The sequence below is a fragment of the Polypterus senegalus genome, chromosome 5 (genome assembly GCF_016835505.1).
Source record: "Polypterus senegalus isolate Bchr_013 chromosome 5, ASM1683550v1, whole genome shotgun sequence".
In the NCBI taxonomy this organism is placed as follows: domain Eukaryota; kingdom Metazoa; phylum Chordata; class Cladistia; order Polypteriformes; family Polypteridae; genus Polypterus; species Polypterus senegalus.
In genome coordinates this window covers 123,012,687-123,024,760 of record NC_053158.1, presented here as the reverse complement: position 1 = coordinate 123,024,760, position 12,074 = coordinate 123,012,687, and positions in this window count along the sequence as shown.

Sequence of the window (12,074 nt, the reverse complement as noted above, 5' to 3'; positions counted from 1 at the left end):
GCAGCCTTGCTGTAAAGCTTCATTTTTCTAATTACTCTAATTGGCAGCACATCTGTTTCTACTTTTATCAGCCCATCCAATTTGTAATTTTTTGTTATTATTTCAAAATCTGTTATAGTCACTTACAGTTTGTAACATGGAATGATCAGCAATGAAGTAAGAGTAAAGTTTAATTATTATACTCATGAATGTAGTTTTGAATTAGTTAGAGTCTGCTGAATTTTTGGAGAGTTAGTCAAATCCTGGTTTAGTGTTTCTTCTATTAATTTTGATTTACAACAATATTCCAATATTTTCATGTCTGTTTGCTTTTTTGTTTTTTGAACAGCAGAATGATTTTCATTCCTGCCATTCAAATGGCAGTAATATTCTCTTAAGAACCTGGCACTGTGTTTTATGAATGTGTCACCAGATGGAAGGCTGACCCTTATCTGTTGTTCATTAGGTAACTCAGACACAGTTGGAGCTTTTTCAGTCCGTCTGATTGCACTTTATTATCATAATTTTTATTTGGATAGGAGCTCATAGCTGTTTGGTTTTGTTTGCAGGCTTCATTGTTTAAAGCCTTGGCTGTTACGGCCTGCAGTTCTGAACATTTAGGCTGCCAAAAACTATCCACAGGGTACATCAAGCTTGAATAAGTAGAAAAACCCAAAGCAACAATTTGGATTATTTGCCAGGAGTGTTGTGGTAGCTCCTGTAGACATGAGATAGCCCTGCAAACAACAGACACTAACAAATGTCAAATGATGGTGGGCTGTGGGTTGCTTAGTACTGGATACATGTAGAATGAAGTTCAAATCAAGGGACTTTATTTATCAATTAATGATTGATAATTGAATGGTGGTAACAATCTGCTACATAACAAAAAAAGTTGAAATTAAATATAAGAACAGCAGTTGAATGATGCTTTCTTAACACTAATAAAATTATTTGACTCTTCTATTACTTTAAATACGACATTGTACTTTCATAAAATAATGAAAACTGCATTCCCTTATCCATTCAGCTTTCCTTTAGAATTAACATTTTATTAGTCTTAGTGTTTTCTGTAAAAGCGTGGAATGTCTGAATAAGTTCACCTAACATTTTTATATGTTATGTGCTAGATTAAGGTATTCTGCTTTTCCCAGTGGCTAGGACAATAAACAGCACTACTGAAATACAGTTCCCAAATGCAGCATTAAAATCCCAGCCTGTTCACTGCCTACATCAAGTTTATAAGTTTGCCTTATATTCAAGTGTGGTTTCCTCACAAATTGGAATGATGTACTATACATGTTTGGTTAAATACCAACTCAAAGTGGTTTTATATCAGTAAGTGTATATGTTTGCATGAATAGAGCCAGCAATTAATTGGCATTGCATTCAGTGGTGTTTTTTTTTTTTTGTCTTGCATCTATTGCTACTAGAATACGCTTCAGCATTTTGCCCTTTAACTGGGTTGGGTTTTCTGCCATAGTGTGAATATACAGTTTAAAAACACAACTATAAAGTATCCCAGTGTGTATGTAAGGAAGTTTGTGGCAATGTTTTTTGTTTCAATACAGTGGAACAGCATGGTGTCACAGTCAGGTCCTTATCTTTTTTCTCTTATTCATATTATAGGCTGTTTACCAAAAGTGTAGATTTCAAAATGGATAGACCTCATTATTTACAAGATTCAGCTTTTTTCATTGCCATTCCATACACTAAGCAAGAAGCAGAGAAAAGCATTAAGGAAAAAATAGAAACTGTCTTTTCTCAAAGTACAGAAAAATTAAGCAAATACAGAGAAATTTAAGTATTACAAAAAGATGTAAGAAAGCTAAGGAAAGTTAAAGACTAAAGAGTAAAGGAATAACAATTTATCACAAATAGCCAACTCACATCAGGTGTATAACTCTGAGATGACTTTTGCCATCTCACATTAGCAGGGAGAGTCAATTCTGTCAAGATGAATATCCTTACCAAGCTTTTTTTTCTATTTCAGAGCATCCTTGTATAAATTAACAAATCGTTCTTTAAGAAATTAGAGTCAATTGTAACCTCACTTATTTGGAATCTGAGACATCCATGCATTCAAAATGTTACTCTAAAAGACAGAAAGCAGAAGGTGGCATGGCAGCAACTAACTTTGTTTTATAACTGGGTGGCAAATATACATGCTACAAAGACCTGGGGCCTCATGCATAACGTTGTGCATAGAATTCTCACTTAAACATGGCGTATAGACAAAAGTGGAAATGTGCATACACACAAAAAAATCAGATGCACAAAACTGTGTGTAAGCCAACTTTCATGCACTTTTGCTTCATAAATCCCAGTCATCGTGAAATGTAATGCTCGTGCATACGCCTGTTGCCCCACCCCGCTTCCTCACAGAATTTTGCTTTTTAATATGCAAGTCAATATAAATATCACATTGCATTCAGTGTTTTGTTAAAAGATAATGGAAAAAGCATGTGAAAAAAGAGGAATTTTAGTGAATGTGAAGTTAAGGAAAGGAAAAATGTTGGCTTAAGCAGTGATATAAGCAACAAAATCATGGCAGAGACACTCGAAAGTTCAAGTTTAGAAAGACACACAGCACCAAAAATAAAAAAAACATTGGTCAGATATCACAGTCGACAAGTAAATGTGAGTTGAAGCCCACCATTTGTTTATTCTGTTTCAAACAATATTACAAAATCTGACCCCTGTGTGATGGTCAGGCGATGATTGTGTTGCTTTGCTGAGCATGTCTTCGGGCGCTGGCTGCACATACACTTCTTTCTTGAAACCACTGCACGACCATCTGGCTATGTGCAGATGGGTGCTTTTCTGAGTCACAAAATTCAATATTGGATGCTGTAAGAGATTTGGCCAATGAACTAAGGAATATAAGGGCTATACTATGTGATATTGACCTCAAATGAAATCAATTGGCCAAGCCACAATAATGTGTGCCACATTATACTGTATATGCAACACACTACATGCTTGCATAATACAACATACATTCTGTGCACTATAGAATAGCGCATTAATAGAGTGTAAATGCTTCCTATTCACATAACATAATTCATTCTCTGAAGGCTTTGTTACAGTGTAGCATCAGTGCTGAATGCCACAACAGATTAATTCTCTGCTTTTTATTCTTAAAAGGATTGCTTGTCTATTGCCACACTAATTGGAAAAAGCATCTGTGACTGTGCTGAGCTGCCATTTTTATAGGTTCTCCAGTTATATATGATGTAATGCTGGCTCATTCTTTTGGTGATTCATCCCTGGCTGGTGTAACTTGTCAGGCACCGTTGCAATAGCAATGTGCGTGTAGCTGACCGCACCAATTACATTTGAAAAACTGGACATTGCTGCAAATTACTCTTTGATGTTTCCCAGGTCAACCACAGTGTAAGGAAATCTTATATATCTGAATGACAAGCGGATAATGCCTTCCTATATTGCTGGGATGGTGTGGCTCAATGATGACTGAGAAATACCCAATCATTTGGCAAGTTCACTTGAAAAGCTCCTGTGGCTAAAAACCCAAGAGTGGACAGATCTTGCAAAGGAGAAGGTAGAGCACAATTCCTCGAAGTCTGCCTTGTAAAGCCCGTGCCAGTTCAGCACACAGCTCCAAGATGATAGCTCTTGAAAATCAAACTGAACAGTGTCATCTCCAGGCAGAGGAGTAGCTTCAGTAACAGACTTTTGTCACTGTCTTGCTCCACTGACAGACTGAGGAGATCGTTCCTCCCCCACACTATATGACTCTTCAATTCGGGGGAGTAAATGCTAACATTACTCAAAGTTATTGTCTGCTTTTACATGCATTTTTATTACTATTTAATTTAATATTTTTTTTGTATCAGTATACTGCTGCTGGATTATGTGAATTTCCCCTTGGGATTAATAAAGTATCTATCTATCTATCTATCTATCTATCTATCTATCTATCTATCTATCTATCTATCTATCTATCTATCTATCTATCTATCTATCTATCTATCTATATAAATACACACTCTCTTCTAATTCTTCCATTTGCAATGTATTCTAACAACACTAAAGTAGTTGGAACAATTTGCCTATTCCAAGCACCATTATATTTTTACAGAATGACTACAATCAAGTGAATTACATTTATAAATGATATGCAATTAATTTTGGAGTATTTGATAAAACATATAATAATAAAGAAAAACAGAGCACAGAAACAGTAGCACTGCTTTGATGCAAAGGAGGACCCTGCCATGAAAGGGTATGTTTAGTTTAGTTTTTGCACATCTTAAAGTGAGTGTGAAAATGGGAGTGCACAACATTTTTGTGCAAACGCACTGTTTATTATGAGGCCCCTGAACATTGACATAAATTGATGAATATAAACAAGCCTGGTCTGCAGTAGAAATAAAAATCTTTGCTGTATATCTTTATATGCCTTGTTTAGTGCCCAGTAAATAAAAGTTATCATTAATATACCAATAATCCAATTGTCCAGAAATCACTCAGAGTATGTAACTATGCAGAAAGCACTTCAAGGCAGAGATGCTTTTATCTGTTGCACCTTTCCATGATAACCACCTTTTCTACCCTCTCAAACCTACACAGTATTTAATTTTTTGAAAAACATCTGGGATTAAAACATTTAGAAAATTGTACAGTATATAGACAATGTCTTTGCATTTTATGAACAATTACTTTTCAAATTTAACTTCCCATCAACACAATTTTTCTGGTACTATCAAATCAGAAACTTTGCTAAAAGGAACATACCCACTTTTCCACACCTCCCACCCATTTCTATTCCAAAAGAAATATACTGATTAGTCTTAAAGACTCAGACAGCATCTCAATAATAAAAACATATCAATGTATTTTCCTTTTAAACATTCTAAAGTACAGTGGGGAAAAGATCTTTAACTTAACTAGGGGGCTATGCCCCCTGTTCAGTTTGCTCACCAACCCCCAGTTCAATGTAAAATTTTTGTCTGTGATATTTAAAGGTAAATTAAAAATTTTGTGAGCTGTTTTACTCTATGGAAGAAGAATTGTTGCTATATCTGTCCATGCTATCGATGTAATGTTTTTGAATAGCTGTTTGTAATAATTGAGTAAATATTTATTCAAAAATGTTTCCCTGTTCCGCCTGGTCCATCTATGAACAAAAATCACTGTTTAATTTCTCCAAGGAGACTTTTTTGAATTGTGTCAAAAATGGATCTTTGATCATCATTTAATTCTGAGTAAATTGCCTGATATATTTTTCTATGGTCTTCCACTATTACATCTTCCTCTGCTTTTATCTCTTTCTTTACCTCTGATTCATTAATTTCTTGTGGAAGTCCAAAATGTTGCATTCTTAAATCTTCTGCTTCTAACAATTCTTTGATGATTGAAAGAACCATTTGTTCATTTGACTTTTCTGCTAATGGTCCTTTGAACGCTTCCCATAATTGTAAAGCATCAACTTCCCCTGTCATAATTAAGTATATGAAGAAGTGCCTTAATTTGTCAGGCATCATTACAGACGTGGCATCAGACATCATTTCATACATATTGTCGTCCAATTTACATAATCCAGCTGCTCAAGCACCTTCTTGAAAGGTACCGTATGTATTTCCATATATAGTTAGAACATCTCTATACGACATTGCTCCTTTCGATTCTCGTAACAACAATTTTAAATGAAAGTGTTCGCTAATCTTTGGTGATACAATATTTAATTGTACAACACTTTTGCAATTAAATTTTCTTGGATGCCGTATTCCTTTTTGTTTTTGGCATGTGTAATGTTGAGGAATTTGCGAATATATATATGCCTTTGCATTTATGTCTTTTTTATTTAGTTCGAAATAAGCCAATATTTTTTTTTTGTTTGTTTTGTTTTTGCTACTTGTAAAGCATCTGCTTCATCGCCTTCTTTAAACTGAACTATATTCTGCCCCGGTAAATGAATCGGTAATAATTCTACAGAATGACTTCGACCGTGCATTGGTAATTCCATTAAATGCCACCCGCTTTCCATTGCACTAACATATCGAGTATCTAAATATGCTTGAACTTCGTCCTGTGTTTGTTCATTTGATAAAGTTACGTGTACTCTATCGTGCCCTTCATGAATGTACTTGTAGATATATTTAATACTCATCACTGATGCACAATACTCGACATTAATATGACAATCGAATCTTTTTAGCAAATACGGGTTATATGGTACAATCATTGAATTATTGATCATCACAATTTTTCCATCTTTCTTTCCATCATAAGTGTGTTGTTTGTGACGATTATCTCTTCGGTGATATTCTGGAAAGTCAGCCTTAGTCATATCTGTTGATTGAACGAAAGCTTTTGTAAATTTTTTTAAACACGCTGAATCTTTTAAATGAGGCCCGTGAGACATGTGTTTAATGACTTTGTACCATAATTCAGGATTGGTTTCTCTGTTTGATTTCAGCACAGACAAAACTATCTACATCATCAGCAGTTAATAATTTTTTATAATGTAACCAATAAATGCATGTGAGGTAAACCCCGTTATTGAAATTTGATCATGTAAATGTATGCTCATATTTGACCAAACACCCTTTTGAGTTCTTTCAAAAAAATTAAGACTTTCTGATAAAAAAAATCTATTTACGAATGTTGGAATATCCAGAACCAATGTAGCCGGTGGCATTGTTTTCAAGAATCTCTGGATTTCTGGCCATTGTGGATTACACATCATTTTAATAAATAAATCTGTCAGATCGATAGTTCTGGATATTGCCATTGCATCATGATATAACTGTTGCAATGCTCTTGGATTACCATGATATGATGATGGTAATATTACTGCCTTACATATTTTGAATTTGTCTGAACAATTTAGATTTGAATTTTGAACATGATCAATGTGTCCTTGCATATGTTCCATAAACATACATTAAATCAAATCAAGTTTTCCTTGATTCGATTTAATAAAGAAAAGATGATTAGCTTTGACTTTTAGTTACGCATTAATAATGTAATGTTGCGTTAGATGTTGAGATGACAGAAGTGGGTTAAATACATTGGAAAGTATCGCTAATTTTGTGCCGAAATATTGTGTTGGTGTTATTTGTTTTTCTGAATTTGTGTGTTTCATATTGTATGATCATCCTGTTTCTCCATTTGGGAATAGCAAAGCATTTACCTCATTTACAATTGTCCAAAACTTATCTAGGGTTACATCCAACCTGCGAATGTTGCAGTCTAGCTCCAGCCTCACTGTGCCACATGTTTTGTAACCTCATTTTGGACAAAAAATATTTGAATGTTTATCAGATAGCATTGGTATCACAATCATTCCTCTCGCTTTAATAACTGTGTTTGGTGTACTCCCAGATAGGCTTAATATGGAGAAATTGATTGCAATTGCTTCTACCACACTACTACCATGTAGAAATATCTTGCAAAACTGGAATAACCCCAACCCAGAGGGTAACTGATGTTCTATACTATTTAAAATTGTAAAAAATCTAATTATCACTTAGAGAATGTGTTCAAGATTTTTTTTTTAATAAGGCAAGATCTAATTAATAAAATTTCAGAATAAGCATTTATATTGTGGAATGTACATTCTCCCTCCTTTGTTGTTTTCAAAGATTTGCTCTTGCTGTTGGTTCTCCTCTCTTTCTCTTGGGTTGGGGTTGAATTCTGTTTTGTTAAGTTAATCTTAATTGTATGTAATGTTACCTTCTTCATTGTGTAAGTTAGACTTGATTTTAAGGAATATTATTTTCTTCAAATACAATTATTAAAAATATAAAAATGAGTAATATATAAATCAACTTGCATGTCTTTAGGAAGTGAGATGGAAACCAGAATACCTATGCAAAACACAGGTGGACATACATTATGGAAAATGTACAAACTCCACATATACAGTGCCCAATTCAGGATTTCAACCAAGGACTTGTGTTAAACATATATCTGATTAACTACAAAATCATGACTGACATACTGGTAATCATGAGAAGTTAATGTCATTTCCTAGGTGCTGTTGGAACAGGATCTGAAAAAAGGCTGGTAACATATGCACCCATGTTTTGTTTTACAAAACAGTGATTCATACTACACTTTAGTATATTACTATTGTATATATATAGAATCCTGGAATACTGACAAAAGTGAATAAATAACTATGTTCATGAAAGATGTGACATTTTTTTGGGTTGGTATATATGATTACTTTGTGATGTATTTTCAACATTTAGATTTTAAAAGTATTTTATGTTTTCTGAATGGATCCTGAGATTCTACCAAGCAAAATCTCAAGTATTCATATGAAATGCCAATGTATAAATGCTTTGATTATCAACTTTTATTATCTTGATGCTGATTCAGCTACAGGGCTTATACGTGTGAGGGTAAGTTAATATTTGCAAATGAGTTCTTTCGGGTTTAATTGAAAAAGAACTTTGCATATCCACCATAGATCTAAGCTGTTGTTTAAAGAGTGAAAAGCAAAATATTTACTTCAGAGAGGCCAGTACTATTTCTATAATCCTCAAGTATTAGTTTTCTTAGTAGTAAGTATTTTTTGGCAACACTGAACTTTTTTTTTACAAAAGGAAGAATATTAAACTTGTGTTAAAGTGTTAATTCTTGATTGAAAGTAACCAACCCCATTTATTCCTCTATAGGGTTTCAGGAAGACAAGAATCAGTCCTAGGCAGATCTATCATAGTACATACTCACTCACACTCATTCCTACCAAGACCATTTTAAAGTCATCAGTTAGCTCAATAACTCAAAAAATTAAGATGACACTTAAATCACACAACAATGAATGAAATATTCAAGGTGAAAATCTTTACTGAGTAATGCTGTGTGATTCATTGAGAACAACGTCATGTAACAACAGTCAATGGAAAACAAAATTACCAATCCATTAAGGGATGGATTAAACACAGCAAAAATCAAAGTCAAAAATTGTAATCACAGGCTGATCCAAATTGCACGAATTTCATCACAGCAACTCATAATGTAACTCAGTAGAGTGTATGACACCCAAGTGCTTGTATGCACTCATGGCAATATCTGTGCATGCTCCTGATGAGATGGCAGAAGGTGTCCTAAGGGATATCTTCACACACCTGGATCAGGGCATCTGTGAGCTCCTGGGTAGTCTGTGGCATTACTTGGTGACATCAGATGCATTGATACATAATGTCCCAGAGGTTCTCAGTTGGACTTAGGTCTGGGGAACATGTGGGCCAGTCAATGGCATCAATACCTTTGTCATCCAGGAACTTCCTACACATGAGACAGGGCATTGTCCTGCAGCAGGAGGAACCCAGGGCTCACTGTACCAGCATAAGGTCTGATAATGGCTCTGAGGATTTCATTTTCAACCAATCAATCTTCATTTTTTATCAAGATTTTCCCAATGTATAACCAATGAGTGTAAAAGGATCTTGTCTATGCACCACTGGTAACTCACCAACAAAACAGACTTTACACAATTGCTTCATTTTTCCAAAAAGAACACACAAGTCTGTTTTTCTTGTTTTTTCTTTATTCTCCCTTCCAGGCTCCCTGTAAGTACCCTCTAGTGCTTCATTTCAGTACCACTGTGTCCCTCACTTATAGCTGTTAATCCTAACCATCTTCTATATAAAGAAACATACTGTATTTTTAAGTTTTAATCTCCAACAAATTAATACAGGCAGTCATTGATCTATGCACCTTATGACCAATCAGCATATGACTGTTACTATGCCTCACTGGCAAACAACAGTTTTCACCACACCATCATTGTATGCCATAACTCATCTCGATATAAGTTTAATACCTAAATGCATTCTTGACGACATTCAGTTTCATTTGTCTTACAAATTACAGGAAAAAAAGCCAATTGATCTTGACATAAAAATGAAGGTGATCAAGCAGTATCACGGAGGAAAGACTTTAAGATTTTATGTGACTTTAAGTTATCCCATTGTAACTGGGGTGCACCACACGTAATGTATTGCAGTACTCTGGCTTTGAATGCAGTTAACCTCCAAGCTTCGGCGTTGTGACTCATGATGTTCTGCTTTGTGCAAATGAATACTTTCCTTTTCTTTCTACATGTATTAGGGCATCCTACTCAGCATGCTTTGTTTTTATTTTTGTTACACGATTTAATTCAACTTGTCCTCTCTTTGTCTGGGTCAAATTTTGCAATCAATTTTTTACCCATTTTTTCTAAATCTGTTGCATTCAAACTTTACATGCATGCTGATCTCTGGTGACAAATGCAATATTTCATCAATACTGATGTGGGATCTATATGTTAATTGCTTCAAATTTAAATTTCTTATTTCCTTATATTATACTGTTTAGTGATTACACACACATTTCCAGTACTTCACACGTGCAAGGTTTTACTGTAGTTTGGATTTTCTGAAATGAGAAATGAATATGAATGAATGTTATGTTTCACTTTAAGATCGTAGGCTCAGTTCCACATTTGATTGTGTGGTATTAGGTTTGTTAAAATAAATGACAAAAAAAAGAGATTTTAAGTGATCCGATTTTATTCCATAAATTATTAAAATAACTTTTACAATTTGAAAACTTCTCCAATTCCAACCATTATCCTACATACTTTAATTTACTTTCATATGATGTGTCATTTACATTCCATAGTTAAGCTGATTAGAAATTTCACTTTAACAAATCTATACATAGGGCAGCATGGTGGCGCAGTGGTAGCGCTGCTGCTTCGCAATAAGGAGAACTGGGTATGCTTCCTGAGTCCTCCCTGCGTGGAGTTTGCATGTTCTCCCCGTGTCTGCATGGGTTTCCTCCCACAGTCCAAAGACATGCAGGTGAGGTGCATTGGTGATCCTAAATTGTCCCTGGTGTGTGTGTCCATCCTGCAGTGAACTGGCATTCTAATTGAATTAAATTAATTCATTTATGGGCACACAAAAATTTTATTTTTAATCATATATGACCTGCAAAATCTTAGTACAAGAAAAAAAAATATTTTTTACTTTTTACTTCATTTTTTAATAAAATTTGTGTACTTAAAAATCTTTTTTGTGTATATTTTTTTCCTTTACTTTCTTGGTTCTCATCACTCTTGGTTCTGACACCATGTAAAATGATCTAGTCTATACACCACTAGTAAGTCACCAACAAAAAAGACTTCACACAGTTCTTTTTTCCAAAAACAGCATACAAGTATTGTTTCGTTTTTTTTCCCTTATAAGTACCCTCTGCTACTTCATTCCAGATCCACTAAAATAAGCATGTTTATCCATGAAAAAACATCTTGTTAGTTTAAATTTTGAGTGAGCTGATTGATCATATGGATGCTCTTATGTCAGAATATAAAACACTATATTAATTAATTTTGAACAGGACTTTATTGTCTGTTAAACTATTTAAATGGTACAGACGATTCTAAATTAGTTTAAGATGCATAATATATTCTATTTTAAAAGAATGAAATATACATAAAATCGCTTAAACAAAATAAATAAATGGCTGATTTTGAGATGTGATTCAAAGTTTGCTGTGGTGGATTGGCACTCTGCCCGGGATTGGTTCCTACCTTGTGCCATGTGTTGGCTGGGATTGGCTCCAGCAGACCCCCGTGACCCTGTGTTTGGATTCAGCGGGTTGGAAAATAAATGGATGGATGGATGGATTCAAAGTTTGACTGATTCAGACTCATGCACAGACCTAGAGACAGAGTTCCACAGGGCAGGAGCTACGCATCTAAATGAATGCTTGTTAAGAGGTGTTCTTGGAGGCTTTGGAATGAAAAGCTCAGTGTCAGAAAAGTAAACATATTTAGTAGGTTTATGCAAAGAAAGTAGCAATTATATTTATTCAAGAATGTTGGAATGAGTAAGATGCTGCATCAGACTGTAAATGAGTGAAGTTGAATCAGCTGAGTGGTGATGTGGCTAGGACTTTTGGAGTTTGGTGGTAGTATCAAATAATTCTAAATCTTTTTACTTCATTGTGCAGGATGATCACTGGAAATATAATTTACATAATCTGAGATGCAGTATGAAAGCATGACAGGATATTTACATATTTTAGATACAGAGGTGGTACTTGAAGTCTGAAAATGTTTAAAAGAAGAC